This window comes from Miniopterus schreibersii (assembly GCF_964146895.1).
Source record: "Miniopterus schreibersii genome assembly, chromosome: 3".
In the NCBI taxonomy this organism is placed as follows: domain Eukaryota; kingdom Metazoa; phylum Chordata; class Mammalia; order Chiroptera; family Miniopteridae; genus Miniopterus; species Miniopterus schreibersii.
In genome coordinates this window covers 23,459,643-23,475,636 of record NC_138103.1, presented here as the reverse complement: position 1 = coordinate 23,475,636, position 15,994 = coordinate 23,459,643, and the positions used below count along the sequence as shown (strand labels likewise).

Below are 15,994 nucleotides of genomic sequence, written 5' to 3'. Positions count from 1 at the left end.
CCATCCTTTGGTGTACAGGACACGCTCCAACCAACTGAGCCACACTGGCCAGGGCACTCCTAAGCATTTTTGATCCCTTCAGAAGCTGAGTCCAAAAAATCTAGACCTGATTCCTCCAAACTCTTAAAGTCTGAAAATTCCCTTCAGGACTGGTCTATCCAACTGAGAGATAATAAACACATCATACACTTCTTACATACAGTGCTATTTCAGCTCTGAGGTAGGGGCTCTTTCCTAAAAAAGATGGGGATTTGGAGTAGGGGAATAAGGGGGTAATCACTGCAAAGCTCACTAAGAATCGCTGACAACGCCGATTAATATAAAAGAATATAAAACAATAAATATAAAATATGATCAAAAGTAAAAACAATATATACCACAAAGAGCACACTCAGAGTTCACTAATTCACGCTGCCATCGCCCATACCGCTCTTCAGGAGTGGGTGATTCCTGGGAGAGGAAGCACAAAGGCCGGGAAGGAGTCTAAAGGACGAACATCCACCACGTGCCACACCTACTGTGTGCCAGACCCCCAGCAAGGCACTTCACATGCTATGGCTGCAACTCAGAGGCGAATTAAGCTGTGAAAACTATAGACCTAACCCACAGGGAGAAGAGTTCGCTACGGTACCTGGTGAGAAGTGAGGGGAGAAGAGGCGAGTTTGGAAAAGAAGACATCTGGGAGCAAATGGGCGAGACGCAGGACACCCGTGGGGTGCGGAGGGTGAAATGGAGGGAGAGTCCGCGGTGTCAGGGGCAGGGATAGGGGTGCGCCTGCAAGAACGAGGCCCAGGTGGAGGGAAGGACCCAAGTGCGATCCCGGCGGGATGGGGGTGAGGGTGGGGGTGAGGGGGTCTCACCCTAGGAATGCGCCCGAAGGGAAGCGGGGGCCGGGAAGCGGTGTCAGCGCCGCGAGAAGGAAGGGGAGAGGCGGGAGGGGGCAGGAGGCCCACGCGGGCGGGGGTCGAGCCGGGCGACCGAGGAGCCGGAGACCCGGAAACGCTGGCTTCGGGGGCAGGGGGTGCGTGGAGCGGCCGCGCCACGGCGTGGGGCGCCGCGCTCGGGGGGCGGGACTGGACAGCGGCCCCGGGGCAACCCGGGAGATGTGCGGGCAGAGGCGACGCAGGCTCCAGGGATGCCAGGGCGGAGCGGGCCGGGATTCGGAGCCAGGTGGGCGGCGGCCGGCGGGCAGCGGGGCCGCAGCGAGCGCGGCGTCCCCCTTACCTGGGATGAGTGAGGAGCCGCCGCGCCGCCTCCCCAGCATCCTGGGCTCGGCCGCTTCTCCCACCGCCCTAGGTGGGGGCCATTCCGCCCGTCCCGGGAACCCGCCCTCACGGCCAGGCGCCAGCAGCCGCCAGCCCAGCCGGCCCCGCGGAGCAGCGCCGACGCGACCCGCGCCCGCGGCCGCCTCAACAGCGACTCCCGCTGCCGCTGCCTCGGTGCCAGCCGCTAGCCTCCGGGGCGGGCGGGGAATCACACGCCCGCGGGGATTGGCTGCCTGGCGCCCGGCCCGGCCGCTGTGTCGGCCTCTCTGATTCGTGGGTTCCGCAGGCTCCCCACCGAGGGGGGCGGAGCTTCGAATTGCGCCCAGTCCCGCAGGCTCTGAGGGGCCGGGGTGGGTCTGACGTTGCGGTCGGACGGGCGCCCCTCAGCCCTGCGAGCGCGCGCGCTTCTCGGGGACTCCCGGGGGCGCCACCTGCCTGGGGCCGTTGTTGCCGGAGCAACGGTGTGCGTGGCCTGGAAGCAGGGGAGTCCCGCGGACGTGGCTGTGGGTGGCCTTCCTCCGCGAAACCCGGGGATAGGGCAAGAAAACGAGCTTTTTCGGGACGCCACCCTCTCTGTCCACTGCTTCCAGGACCGGCCCCGTGCCCGCTGCTAGCAGAGGCGCTCCCGTCTCACTGGAGATAACTCACAAATGCAAACAGAGCCCGGCTACCTGCCTGCCACACAAAAGTGCAAATGAGTGAGCAAGTGCTGCCGCTATGGCAGGGGAGGGGGGGCTGATCCCTGCAAGAACAAGAACTGAAAGCTAGGAAAGGAGAAAAGGGCAGAAAGGGAAGGGAGGCGGAGGGCAGAGGGCTGAAATTTCACCACTGAAAACTGTTCACCTTTATAATCCCTTCTGTGAAAATGAATCAAGGAGCCCTGGCCAGAGCTCAGTTGGTTAGAGCAGCATCACCATATGCCAAGGGTATGGGCTTAATCCCCACTCAGGGCACACACAAGAATCAACCAATAAATGCATAAATAAATGGAACAACTCTCTCTCTCTCTCAATCTCTCTCTCTCCCTCCCTCCCTCTCTCTCTTTCCTGGGATGAGCAAGGAACCCCCCCCCCCCGCCCTTTTTTATGAAGTCTGGAGACGATGAAGGGGGGGGTGCTCGGGCACTCACCGCTGGCTGCACCCTGCAGACCCCCAGAGGAAGGAGCTAACGGTTCTCCCAAGGAAGAAGCCTACTTTGCTACTCCAACTAGCAGGAGGAAGACAGTCTTCTTGCCCAACAACCACCCAGCCAACGCATAGCCATCACCATCCTGAACGCTGGCTCTCTTCCAAAGGGCTTTCCTTCACATGGTCCCCTCCCAACTTCCTTTTATTTATAAGGCCCTTCTCCTTTGTTCTCTTGCTTGTGGTTTGCCATAGCTTGCATGTCCTAAGTTGCAATTCAGAATATTATGCTAAGTGAAATAAGCTAGTTACAAAAGACCACATATTGAATGAGTCCATTTATGTGAAATGTCCAGAATAGGCAAATCCATACAGACAGAAAGTAGATTAGTGGATGCCTTAGTCTGAGGGGGGTTGAGGGGAAATGGGAAGTGACTGCTAATGGGTGTGGGGTTTCTTTTGGGGTCATTGATGAAAGTGTTCTAAAACTGTGGCGATGGTTGCACAATTGGGCGATGGTTGCACAATTGTATGAATATACTAAAAACCACTGAATTGTGTACTTTAAGTAGGTGAATTGTATGGTATGTGAATTAAATCTCAATAAAGCTGTTTTTTAAAAAGATCAGATGAGATTACAAACCCCTGAAGGCCCTGCCTATGGTGCCTCTCTAAGAACAAGGGTTCAGTATATCTAGCTTTGTCTTTTTCTTTATTCAATTGGAAAAATCTTGTAAGCAATTTGATCTGAGGAAATTTAAAGAAATATCCAGCATGATATTTTTCTTTGAAACACCTAAATCAAGTGAAGATGGTTTCACACAAGCTGTTTTGGGGATTACAAGCTCATCAAAAGAAAATGATCAGGGTCAGCAGGCAGAAAACAAGGGAAAGAAAGGGAAGGAAGGTAATTATGGATGGACCCAAAATCGTTCAACCAGCTTTTAACATTAAGGGCTATGTCCCATTCCACCTCCTGTATTCCAGACCCCATCAAGAAAAGGGCTCACCACGGCCTGAGTAAGCTGAAGCCATTGCCAGCACCACTGGGCATTAATCCCATAAACACAGCCCCTGCCAGCCTCTTTCCACAAACCAGAAATGCAGCTCTCTGAGATCACCTCTGCACTGCTCAGAAAATACTTCACCCACCTACAAGACCTCAAAAAAGAACTGAGTAGCCAGGTGGGGGATGGAGGGGTAGCACTTGTATCTCAGGTATTAAACTCTGAGAACAAATTCCAGACAAGGGCAAGAATGGGACACAAATCCCTGCAGTGAAATCTGGCAGAGAGGTTGGCTCCCTGTCTGTCACATGGCAGGATGTCTCCTTGAGCAAGACAGCTTCAGGTGACTCCAGGGCCACACTGTCCGTGGCAAGCAGCCAGAAGCTTGATCTGAAGCAAAGACCAGGATCACTTGGGAGCAAGCTTTCTAAATCTACTTGCAACCAATGTAGTATATGTACTGAGGGGAGCAGAGTTTTGCCACCACAAAATATACCTTTTGGGGAATATTGATTATTTTAAACTGGTTATTTTTTAAGAACCAAAGACTCAGGAAAAACCTTTGACCTTCCTCTTAACTGCCTTAAAGAATTTACCTAGCGCCAGAAAAGGAGCCATCATCATAGATAACTATAGTTTAATATGAACTAGTGTGTAATAGACAGGGAGGGACCTTTGATTGAAGTCCTCTCTGTGAAGGTCCCCTCTGTGTGCCATTGTTAAAGGTGAGCCAGTGAACATGTGTTTACCAAACGTTTGAACTGCCTTCATCCCCTTTGAAGACCCAAACCACACATACACACACCCTACCTCCACCAGCAGCTTAACTTAAGAGGGCAAATAAGCTTCAACTGCTCAATTGTCCTCAGGCCCCAAGTTTTTGTGGAACCTTCGTATATATATATGTAATTAAATTTTATTATTTTTCTCCTGTTAATCTGTCTCCTGTCAATTTGATGATTAGAACAGCCAAAAGAACTAAGAGGGAAAATTTCCCCTCCTTCACAGAACTAATAAGAAAAAAGACTCCAAAATACACTCTTAAGTGAAAAGAACAAAGTTAAAGACAGCGTATATAATATGCCCACTGTGTTTTTAAGTACACACATGCACTTGTGATTTTCGAAGACAATCTCCAGAAGGATGCACTGTAAACTGGCAGCAATACTTGTGTCTGGGGGGAAAACTGAGGGACTTGGGGCGCAAGAGTGGGGAAGAGACTTATTTTTCACTGTATACTCTGATATTTTGTGCCACATGCTTGGATTACCTATTCAAAATGAATAAATTCGTAACATTTTAGGAAAAGAAGTCTCTCCTAGAAAACTCACTGGTTACGCCTATATGAACGTGCGGTTCACATGACATTGCTATTTCTCTGCGTGAATTAATGAGCCTCATAGTGAGTACACATATTCTGAACACTCTGTGTCTGTTTTCCCTCCCACACTTACCTCCTCCTGGTGATAGAGCTCAGATTTCAGAGAGCCTCACGAGGGCATAGACAGCCTTGCCCCCTGACCAAATAGGCAGTGTTAAGGTCTCAGAGCTTGTTTCTTCCAAACAGCCCAGGCAGCCCCAGCAGACCCAAGAAAAGAGAGGAAGTGGACACATGCTGGCATCAGCTTCCTCCCACAGCCAGGCCTGTGCTCTCTGAGAGATCACTGCTCCTGCACTTGCATTTCAAAGGTAGCCTGTCCTCTCCTTTTTATTTGTCCAAACCCCTTACTTTTACCCCTCATTTCTAGCTCCTTTGGGCTGGGACAGAGAATAAAAAAGTAGGACCTGGCATGGTTCTCTTCCTCAATTTTCTATTCCTGTCCCTTCCACCTCCCTCCTTCATACCATCCTCTCTCCATGCCAGACCTGGGAATGGAGATGCCAGGAAGGGAGATCTGCTGCACTTTTCTCCTTCCAAGAACCAAAGCAAGGCCAACAACCCTTCAAAATAGAAGTGCTGTAGGGATGTGCTGCCTCTTCAGATCTCATCAAAGCCTGAACATTCCTAGGTGTGTTGCGTAGAGACTTTCCTTCCAGGAGGTGAGGCTACTGTAAGCAAGGGGTCCTCATTTACCCTTGGCGGGGGGCCTTCTTCCTGGGAGATGAATCCCCGAGGCAGAAGCTGTACAAAGGCTGGCCTAAAGGACAGTGGCTTCCCCGTCTTAATCCTGTTGCCTGCAAGGGGCCTACCACTAATTGAATGAATGGATGGGTGAATGAATGGATAGATGATTAGCAAAATCTGGGAATATCAATGAAGGCCACCAGAGCAAAAGAGAGAGGGACACAGGGAAGAAAATAAGAGTCCTTCCTGGAAGGGAACGGAGACGGACTCCAGGTGAGGGCTCCGGGGCCAAAGATCCTTGATGGGGAATTGAGGGTAAACTTTCGCTTGACTTAAAGTGACCCAAAAGCCCTGATGACTTGGGACAAGTTAAACACTTACCTGCAAACAGCATCAAAGAGCCAATGAGCTGCAGGAGACACCTCACAATTCTCTTGAAGCTTGTGGGACAGAGGAATTTGAGACAAAAAGAAAATGGTGATACAATTTAAAGAAAAGGGGGGGAAAAGAAGCATGCCTCCTCACTTTCCCCACCCCTAGATCCAGGAAAACCGGCTAGGTCAGGCCCCTCAGCCACATCATCATTTTAAAACGAGAATCCAGCCGAGCCTATGAGCAGGCATTTTCCAAATGGCTACAGAACTCCTGCACCTTCCAAAAATACCTCTTCATGCAACTCCTGCCAGGGAGGGAGGGCCACATGCCCAGGCTGTAACCAGCCAATTGGGCTTCCTGAGCCCAGGAGCTGCACTCACATGCTCTGCAGACCCCAGACACAGGAAATGCCCAGTGCTCAGTGGGTAAACACAGCCAGGCAGCTACTGGTGCTAAGCCAAAGACTGGGAGCAAAGCATCCTCTAGTTCCACTTATGACAAAAGAGATGATGTGGCTGCCAGGAGTGGTTTTCAAGCCCAGCTATGCATATAAACCACCTGTGCAGCTTTGTAAACTAGACACAAGGCCTCTTGTAAGTTTTATGAAGCAGAAGATCTAGGGGACAGGGATGGAGGGTGGTGACTGGAAGGTGGCACGAGAGGGACTTCAGAAAGGCTAGTTGGTGATATTCTGTTTCCTGACCCAGGAATTACCCAGTTTGTTCACTTTGTGAAAATTCATCACACTATTCACCCATGCGAGCTTTTCTTTGTTTGTTATACTTTCTTTCTTTCTTTTTTTTTTAAAGATCCCAGATAAATTCTGCTTCTCTGCAGTGTTTGAGCACCACTGATTAAAGGTCCAGGATGAGAGCCTTGGATGCTTTTGAGTATGGACTGCAGTCACTAGAGGTGTCTGCCTCCCTTCTCTGGCAAGTGTCTGACCTATATGAGGGGAAAGCTCCAGGGAGGGCAAGGATTGGGAAGGGAGGTACCCCAGGGAGCCCTCCTCTGCCCGCAGATGCTGACTAGTGATTCCAGTGCAAGCCAGGAACAGCTGCCAAGCCCAGTGACTTGTCCTGTACCCCACCTTTTAGACAGAGCTTACTCAGCCCCCTGTTACCTGATTCAGAAGAGCAATTTTCTCCAGTGACTTGGTTTCCCTCCCTAGTTAAAGAGACTGCAGAGGCTTCCAGATTCTAGCCACCCTTCCAGGTCCCTGTCCCAGGGCAAGCAGCTTCTATGAAGGATAGGCTACTCCCAGCAGGATCTGGGTGACTCCAGCACGTGAGATTTACCAACGTCCTGAACCAGGTACTATTCTAGGCACTAAGGACACAGCAGTGAACAAGTCAGTCCCTGCTGCACTGATGAGTTTATAGTTTAACGTAGAGCCTTGCATTTAATTACATCTGAAGGGGATCTGAATTCCCCACCTCAAAATATGCCACTGTGGTATAAGCATTCTTTTGAGCTGAAAGCAATTAAGAAATAGAAAACAGCATATATGCATGACCTATGGACACAGACAATAGTGTGGAGAAGGCCTGGGGAGGGGGGAGGGGGGATGCTGGATGGAGGGGATCAGTGGGGGGGGGCACATCTGTAATACTTTCAACAGTAAATAGAAATAAATAGAAATAAATAGAAATAGAAAACACAGGGGTTCTTTGTACCTTTTTCTGCCTGAAGCAAGGAATAAATTTCTCTTTTGTAGAAGACATTTCCATTTGAAAATTGGTGAAAGAAATATCAATAATTTAGATATCCATTCAAGCTGAGACTGCAGCCAAGAAATCAAGGGAAGGCTGAGACATGGAGGAATTAAAAAAGATTACCGAGAGCAAAAATGTGTCATTAGATACCAAAGCCGAAATCATCCACACCCTCATATTCCCAATTATTATGTACAGATGCAAGAGTTGGACAGTGAAGAGAGCCGATAAGAAGAAAAAAAGATTCATTTGAAATACGGAGTTGAAAGAGAGCTCTACAGATACTCTGGAACAACAGAAAGACAAGTAAGTCCTAGAGCAAATTAAGCCTGAAACCTCGCTGTAGGCAAAAATGACAAAACTGATGTGATTTTACTTGAGGCCCATCATAACAAGGCAGGGTTCTTTGGCAAAAACAATAATGCTGGGGAAAATAGGAAGCAGCAGGAAAAGAGGAATACCAAATATGAGATGGGTTGACTCCATAAAAGAAGCCATAGGCTTGAGTCTGCAGAAGCTGAACAGACTGTTGAGGACAGGACACTGTGGACATCGCTCAGACTCACCAGCAGTCACCTCAATGGCAGGTAGCACAGAGGTGCCCCTCCCCACCAGGAAGAGGAGAACAACTTGGAGATAACTTTACCAGCTTAATATGACTTAAATCTGCTTAACAAACTGTGGACAAAAAAAGGGGCCACATACTAAACCTGACAAGCTCCAGGGAGGCCTGCGTGGTGGCCTTACAAACTCAGAGACCTAAAGTAACCACATAGGATGGTCTGAAATTAAAACTTCCTAACTGAAAGCTAGTCATGCCCCAGGCCAGAATCTTCCCTGACAAAAATCAATCTTTACCTTAGTGAGACTGTCTATTGTCTTTTTGCATCTCAATAGCATACCTTTGGAGTGTCAGAATAATCCCCCTTTCAGGCCCCTCACGGCACAACCTCCCACCAGAACTTGAGACCATGAACCCCTCACTGTTACCTTGTTCCCCTGAATACCACCTCTATGCACTGGAAGTGTTAACTGTTAACTATCCTATGCCCACCAATGTAAAAGAAGTGTGTATCTATCCATTTTACTTTTTCTCTAATCTCAGAGATTCGCCCAGTTTCGCTTTCTCCCACCTCTCAAATCTATCACCAAGTGGATTTCATGTAACCGGCTTACGTCTTCCCCTTTGATTCTGATATATAAAATAAGTGGTAAAACCCATTTTTCCAGAGCATTTTCTGAATCTGTTGAGATTTTGCTTCCTGGCAGTTGTCATTATGAAACCAGACACAAGGGGTCCGAGGCCGCCTGTCACTACTTGAGCCAAATTAAGCAGAGGCAGGGTTGAATCATATGTGAGCATTTAGTGCACTACGGCCAGCAAAAATGGGAGAGCAGTCGGTTACCCTAGAAGTTCTGCTCTGACTCCCCTCGCCAGTTGGCTGATTATATATATCAGTGAGGGAGAAGATAACTACATGCAGATGCCAGCTGCAAGTGCAACAGAAAGGGGAGGGGAGGGTCTGCAGTCTGGCCTTCAAGAGCCCAAAGTCCGATAACCAGGTGGCTAACCTTCTATGATGTTACAAACAGCTCAGCCCATTCCTGGGACCAGAGAACGGTCAGTGTTCCTGAGGCAAACTCCTGGAGGGTGTCAGGGTCCAGGCACAGCAACCAAATCAAAGCGTATCCTGTCCTTGGTCTGTTCTCAAAATTTCTTTTCTGAGTAATGGATCCACTGAGGCATCTTATCCTTTTACAGCCTTGTCTCATCCGCCAGTTTCCAGGGGTCTGTAAGAAAACTCCTTATCTATAGTTAGTAATGTGAATAATTATTAAACATCTGTGGCTCTATTCTTACTACATGCCCTTCCCCACTATCAATTAGTTTGGCTCAAATAAACTCATAAACATTCTCTACAGATTTGGGACATTTCTTACATCGACAAAACCTTACTAAATAACCCTTATCTTCCATCAGTTTCCCACATATATTTAATTTACCACACTTTACCACCCCAAGAAGCCCAAAACCTTCCCCTCCCTTTCTCCTATTAAGTTAGGGATATAAACCTTTAACTCTAACCACTTATGGAGCCAGCTACTTCCTTTGTTGGTTCCTTTCTGTGTGCCTGGGCAATAAATCTTTTCTCTGCAAATCTGCTATTTTTCAGTTTCTCAGGCCCGGAATGCTGAACCTAAGGGTAGAAGACAAGTGTTGCCTTCCCTACGTGTACTAAACAAAAACACTTGAGGCAACGAAGACTTGCTCACCGCTCAGTGAGCCCAGCTTTCCACTTCTGTTCCTTGGGGCTTTCCACCTGCCAACTTTCACCTCACACTGCAAATGCCAACTCCACCCAGAAGGATCTCATCTCTGTGACTGTTATGGCCTGTGCCCTGTTCACACCTTTCTTAAGGCACTTCTCCCAATCTACTTCCATTCCCATTCTTTGTGTATCCACCTGTTTTTCGTTCCTCACCCCCAGCAGACAGGAGGCTGCTTAGGTGGGAAGGGCATTTTACTTCCTGCACATTCTTCGAGCACCCAACAGTATTCTGGGCCCATAAGAGGCTTTGGAATGTTCGTTCAGATGGATTCATTTGAATGGTGGGGAAAAAATCATCAGTTCACTTTGTTCTACATCTCTGTATCCCACAGAAAGAAAAAGCCCTATGGGTTTGATTTTTTTAAACTTTATTTTGAAAATTTTTAAATAATAGGAAAAAATGGTGAGAATAGTACAATTAACCTCAATATATGTACCTTTCACCAAGTGTCCAACCATTGATTCAACAATTGTTAACATTTGCTTAATCAATAGATAGATAGATGATAGATGATAGATATAGATAGATAGATGATAGATAGATGATAGATGATAGATAGATATAGATAGATAGATGATAGATAGATAGATAGATAGATAGATAGATAGATAGATAGATAGGTAGATGATAGGTAGATAGATACATAGATGATAGATAGATGATAGATGATAGATGATAGATAGATAGATAGATAGATAGATAGATAGAATTATCATTATTGTTATCAAACCATTTGAGAATAAATTACAGATGTTGTGTCTTTTGTGTCTTTTGTCCCTTTGCCCCTAAATATTTCATTGGTATCTCTTAAAAACAAGGACACTCTTTTATACAATGATCCGATGAAGGCAATTTAACACCGATATGATACTATTGTCTAATATACCATCCGTATTCAAATATCCCAAATTGTCCCAATTGTTCTTTCCAGCTATTTTTTTCCTTTGAAACTGTATGTTGCATTTAGTTGTCATATCCTGTCATTTTAGTCTCTTTCAGTCTGGACTACTTCCTCAATCTTTCTTTCGCTCTTGCGGCATACTTGTCATTGTAAACCAGCCTTCAGCTTGCGTTTGTCTGCTGCCTCAGGGTCTGCATCTGGGAGGCAGTCATGCCCCAGGAGTGATGCTGTGCCTTTCTCAGTGCATCACAGCCGGAGGCACACAGGTCACTTCGACCCATCACCAATAGGCGGTCATTTTGATCATCTGGTTAGGGTTGTGTCCATCAGTTTCTCCACGAAGTTACCATTTTCCCCCTTGTAACTTGTAAGTAATCCGTTGAAAGCACTTAGTATTTTCAGCAGATTACTTATAGGACTGTGGAAACATTCTGTTCCCTATCTGATGATGATTCCTGCCTGGCCCTGCTGCGCTTGCCAGTCAAGGAAAGTGGAGCTGGCCTGCGTCTAGGGGCTGAGGCATGGAGATCCCAGAGCCAGGTTGGACAAAGAAGGAAAAGCAACTGGCACAGAAAACTGCAGAGAGCAGAGAAGTCAGTCTGAATGCCACGCTGGAAGCTGACCTGCAGCTTACTGAGCTGTGGGCAGCAGGCACCCCACACCCCTTCAATGCCACCAGGAACCTCAGGGCTGCCCCAGGAGGGCTGGGCCTTCACCAGGATCATGCTCTGAGGAAGGACCAGTTTGCAGGAAACAGGACTTTCCTTTTCTTCTAATTCCCTGGTTGCCTCTGATGATAGGCGTGGGGTGGAAATTGGGGGATGCCTCAGAGGCACTATTTCCAGAATATTTTTAGGGGTCCCGGAAATCTGAAGGGTTCCAGACCTCAGGGCCTGACTTAGCCCTTCTGGCCAGGCTCCCCCACATTCCTCCTGCCTGTTTGCTCTGCTCCCTGCAAGTATCTTCTGTGCTGTTGGACACACCACCCTGGGCAGGCAATCAAGGTGAAATGTTGAAGGCTCACGCCCACAGGACACGCGCAGCCCTGGGCAAATTGGCCATGAGTTCTTGAATGCCTGACAGAAGGTATATTAGTTTCCTGAGGCTGTCATAACAAATGACCACAAACTGGGTGGCTTAAAATAACATTAATTTCTTCTCTTACATTTCTGGAGGTCAGAGTCTGAAATTGAAGCATCAGCAGGGCCGTGCTCCTTCGGCAGGCTCTAGGGAGAATCCTTTCTCACCTCTCCCAGCTTCTGGTGGCTGCGGCATTTCTTGCCTTCATTGGCAGCATTCTCTAATTTCTGTCACTGTGGTCACACTGCCTCCTCCTCCCTCTTATAAGGAAACGTGTAAGGATCCTGGTGACACCCAGATTATCCAGGATGACCTCATAGTGAGCTCCTTAACTTAATCATATCTGCAAAGGCCCTTTTTCCAAATAAGGTTATATTCGCAGGTTCTGGGGGTTAGTACGTATCCTTTGGGGGACCACCATTCAACCCACTACAGAAAGTCTTCCATTCTGCACAAATGTTCATTGTTCACATATTTCTCTGAATAAATTCTAATTGGATATTTAGAAGTCATTCAAGTAGTCCCTGACGGCTGTTTGGCCCTACCCAGGTATTCTTGTTTTCCCCTGCCACACACACACAAAATATAGCACATCTACACACCACAGAAATGTGCGTGTATGAAATATTCATTCATTCGACACACATTTATTGAGTGCCCACCACATGATAGCATGGCATTATCTACCAAAACTGGCATGCACACTAGTGTGCTGGTTGTGTGGTGTGGTAGCTTGGCCAGGCTACAGACCCCAGAGTTTCCTTCACAGCATGATTCTGTTGGGTTGGCAGCAACGACACCGGGTGTTAGACTAGTAGGGTGAGGCCAGGCCTGGCTTCAGCAACCTCGATACTTGAGTTCCGGCAAAAAAAGAACTCAGAGCTAAGACTCCAACAATAAGAGAACATTTATTTAGAAAACCACCGAGGTAGAAGAAGTAATTTATAGAAGAAATGGGCCTAGGAAACAAGTTGTAGAGGCAAAGGAAGGGCCCTAGGAGCTTAGAAGTGAGGCAGTAAAGGTGACGCACCTGGGGGGCTGAGAAGGGAAAGGTGCAGACGTGCTTCCAGGAGGGACAGCAGCTGGGTCCCCCATCCTAAGAGTTTTAAGGGTGAAGATTTTAGGGAGGTCTAAGGAAAAGACCTCAATAGACTATTCAGCAGCTCTCCAGGTGTGTCCTTTCAGGGTCTAGGTCTCCCCTGATTGATTGGATGGCCTCAGGGCAGGGGGGTCCTTATCCAATGCAGCTGGTCCTGAGGTCAACCTGGGTTCTCTTGCCTGGTTTTGCTGCTTTTTTGGGCCCGGAGCTGAAATACAGCTTAGGCCTAGATGTTACCTCTAGGGAGGAAAGGTCAGGGGGCCCAAACCTCATGACCATCGACATGCGAGGGGAGGAAAGGCCACCCTGGGGACGAGGTCCCCCCCTACAATTGTCCATTGATAGGCACCCAGGGCTTTCCACCCTGGCGGCCTGGCCCATCCTCCCTGCTCCGCTCATGTCTGCCTAACTGGCCACCACAATTCCAGCCAGGGTGGGCTGCAAGAGGTACCCTCTCATGGGAGTGAGAGCATGGGAGGGTGGCAGCAGCGTTTGGTAGCATAGCACAGCTCCCGCCAGTGAGCCATGTGACTGTCCTCTCGTCGCCGGGCCCTTCCTTCCCGAGCGCCTGTGAACAAGCTCCCGCCTGTGCCTGCGGGGCTCCAGTCGGCTTGTGACCTTCCCGCCCTGACTCCCTGCCCCTCTGTGGACTGTTCAGCCAGCCCCCACAATCACACAAAACAATTCCTTATAAATACGTTATTTTTAAACATATGTATATTTTTAGAGAGCGAGAGATAGGCTGAACTATGACAAATACAACTAGTATTTTACAAGCTGTTAGGAAATCAAATGGCTTTTAAAAATCCAACTACATAAATACATTTCAAGTACAGAAGTTTGTAATCATATTACAAAACATCAAATAAAATATCAACAGTAATTATACATTATATTTATTCTGTAAGTTATTAGCAAATTAATGTAATGAAAATTAAGTATTATCTTAAAAGATCAACTTGGTACAAGAGAGAAGATAGAAGTTTAATCATGAAACACTGATCATGAAATAACGCGATTTGTCTTTTAATAGTTTTTATTGATTTTTAGAGAGAAACTTTGATGTGAGAGGAAAACATTGATTAGCTGCCTCCTGCACCACCCCCTACTGGGGACTGAGCCCCAAACCCGGGCATGTGCCCTGGCTGGGAATCTAACCGGCAACCTTTCAGCGCACAGGTTGACATCCAACCAACTGAACCACACTGGCCAGAGCTCTTTCTAACTTTTAAAAAGTGACATCTTGAGTGAGTAAGGAGTGGATCACTTCATAGACCAGAGTTTCCAGTAGAGGCCAGTATCTTAGCGATTCTTGGCCCTTTGCACTTTCATGTAAATTTAGAATCGGCTTGTCAAGATCTTTTAAGAAACATGTTGAGCCCTGGCCGGTGTGGCTCAGCAGTTAGAGCACTGGCCCACTTGCCAAAGTGTATCAGGTCCAATTCCTGTTCAGGGGCAGGTACTTGGGTTGCAGGTTTGATCCCTGGCCCAGGTCGGGGCAAGTGATGGAAGTAACCAATCAGTGTGTCTCTCTCACATGGATGTTTCTCTCTCTCTCTCTCTCTCCATCTCTCCCTCCCTTCCACTCTCTAAAAATCAATGGAAAAATGTCCTCAGGTAAGGATTAAAAAAAAAAAGAAAAAGAAACATTGAGATTTAATAAGAAGTATATATAATCTATAAATAAATTTGGGGACAATTAATCTTTATAATATTGATTTTTCCAATCCATGAACAAAGTATATTTCTCCAGACTCACACATAGATTAATGAATGAAAAAGAAGGCATGGGAATGACTGGCTGGCACTACTCACCTTCTAGCCGCTGCCCTGTGCCTTGCTTCCTGCTTCCAAACTGCCAGGTTATCCTGTGACTTTGGCCCCTGCCCACAGCTGAGTGATTCAAGGGAAGACCCCAAGCTGTTCCAATGAGAACCTTCTCATGGGTTTTTGGACCAGAGGTTGAAAAAGAGTTGAAATAGTCTCTCTTTGGTATCCAAAGTTGTTAAAATATAAAATATAGGAGCTCTCTACAACCATGTTTCAGTTCATATGGACCAGAGGATTGGAAGCAGATGCATTGCTGAGAAAAAGGGGTGAAGCTCAGAGAAGAACCAAGACAAGACAGAGAGGCTGGTGGTGTTTGAGTCTCTGACTCCATATAATTTCTGAGGCTCATGGGTTCCAAGAGACACACAATCCAAGAGACACATGGGTTCCAGGAATTCGTCATTTCTAATAATAAATCCATCTTTAGGCTTAAACTAGTTTGAGTTGGGTTTCTTTTTTTTTTTTCCCCCAACATATGTTTTTATTGATTTTAGAGAGAGAGGAAAGGAGAAAGATAGAGAGATAGAAACATCAACTGACTGCATGGGTCGATGCTCAACCAAGGAGCCACTCAGGCTGGGCTGGAGTTGGATTTCTATCACTCACAACCAAGAGGCCTAACTAATGCAGTTGAGTAGACTTAACACCAGTATTCTCCAATAGATTTTGAGCTTTAGCTGACTCACAGTTTGGATTACACTCCACTCCCTTTGGTGCCCCTAGACAGAGCCTTCCCTAACACGGGCCAGCAGCTGGCAGATCTTTGTTCCCTTTCTCTGCGGGAATTTTATCTGCTTGGGATACATAATGTGAAGTGGTCTCCCTTGTCCTTTTTTTAAATACAGGATTTATCTAATGTAAATACTTGTCTTATTTTTATGTTTGGATTCCAAACTTTGGTTAGAATTTAATTACCATATGTGTCATTAAAATTACCCAAATGATCACTCTAAGGCTGTTAGAGGACTAATTGGCAAGTACTACATATGTCAAGAGCTCCTCAGAATAAGGCGCAAGCACAAGATACTGAAAATCTTCACCACTTCTGCCTCTCTTTAAAAATACCATGAAGCAGGGGATGTTATCGTGATAGGGGGGAATGCTCTGAGTTTTTAGGAGAATAGAAGATTTTTGAAAATACTGTGACACAGACAGTCCTCAGCTTTGCAAACTTCAAGTCTTGAACAGTCTGCACTTTCAT

The 15,994-nt window shown here is 47.2% G+C and overlaps 1 protein-coding gene across 4 annotated transcripts in view; it reads right to left on the bottom strand.

The window, feature by feature from the left end:
• Positions 1 to 6,094, bottom strand: part of TPST1 (tyrosylprotein sulfotransferase 1) — a 65,479-nt gene extending 59,385 nt beyond the window's left edge. Inside the window, exons 1-2 of one of the 4 annotated variants that reach the window (XM_081132678.1) lie at positions 1,225 to 1,417; positions 378 to 450 (exon numbers count right to left, since the gene is read on the bottom strand). The gene's annotated coding sequence lies outside the window, so the exon portion shown is untranslated. Of the gene's footprint in view, positions 1 to 377; positions 451 to 1,224; positions 1,449 to 5,843 lie in introns of those variants that run through there. The other 3 variants (XM_081132679.1, XM_081132677.1, XM_081132680.1) reach the window with 3 other exon arrangements.
• Positions 6,095 to 15,994: the final 9,900 nt, after the last annotated feature.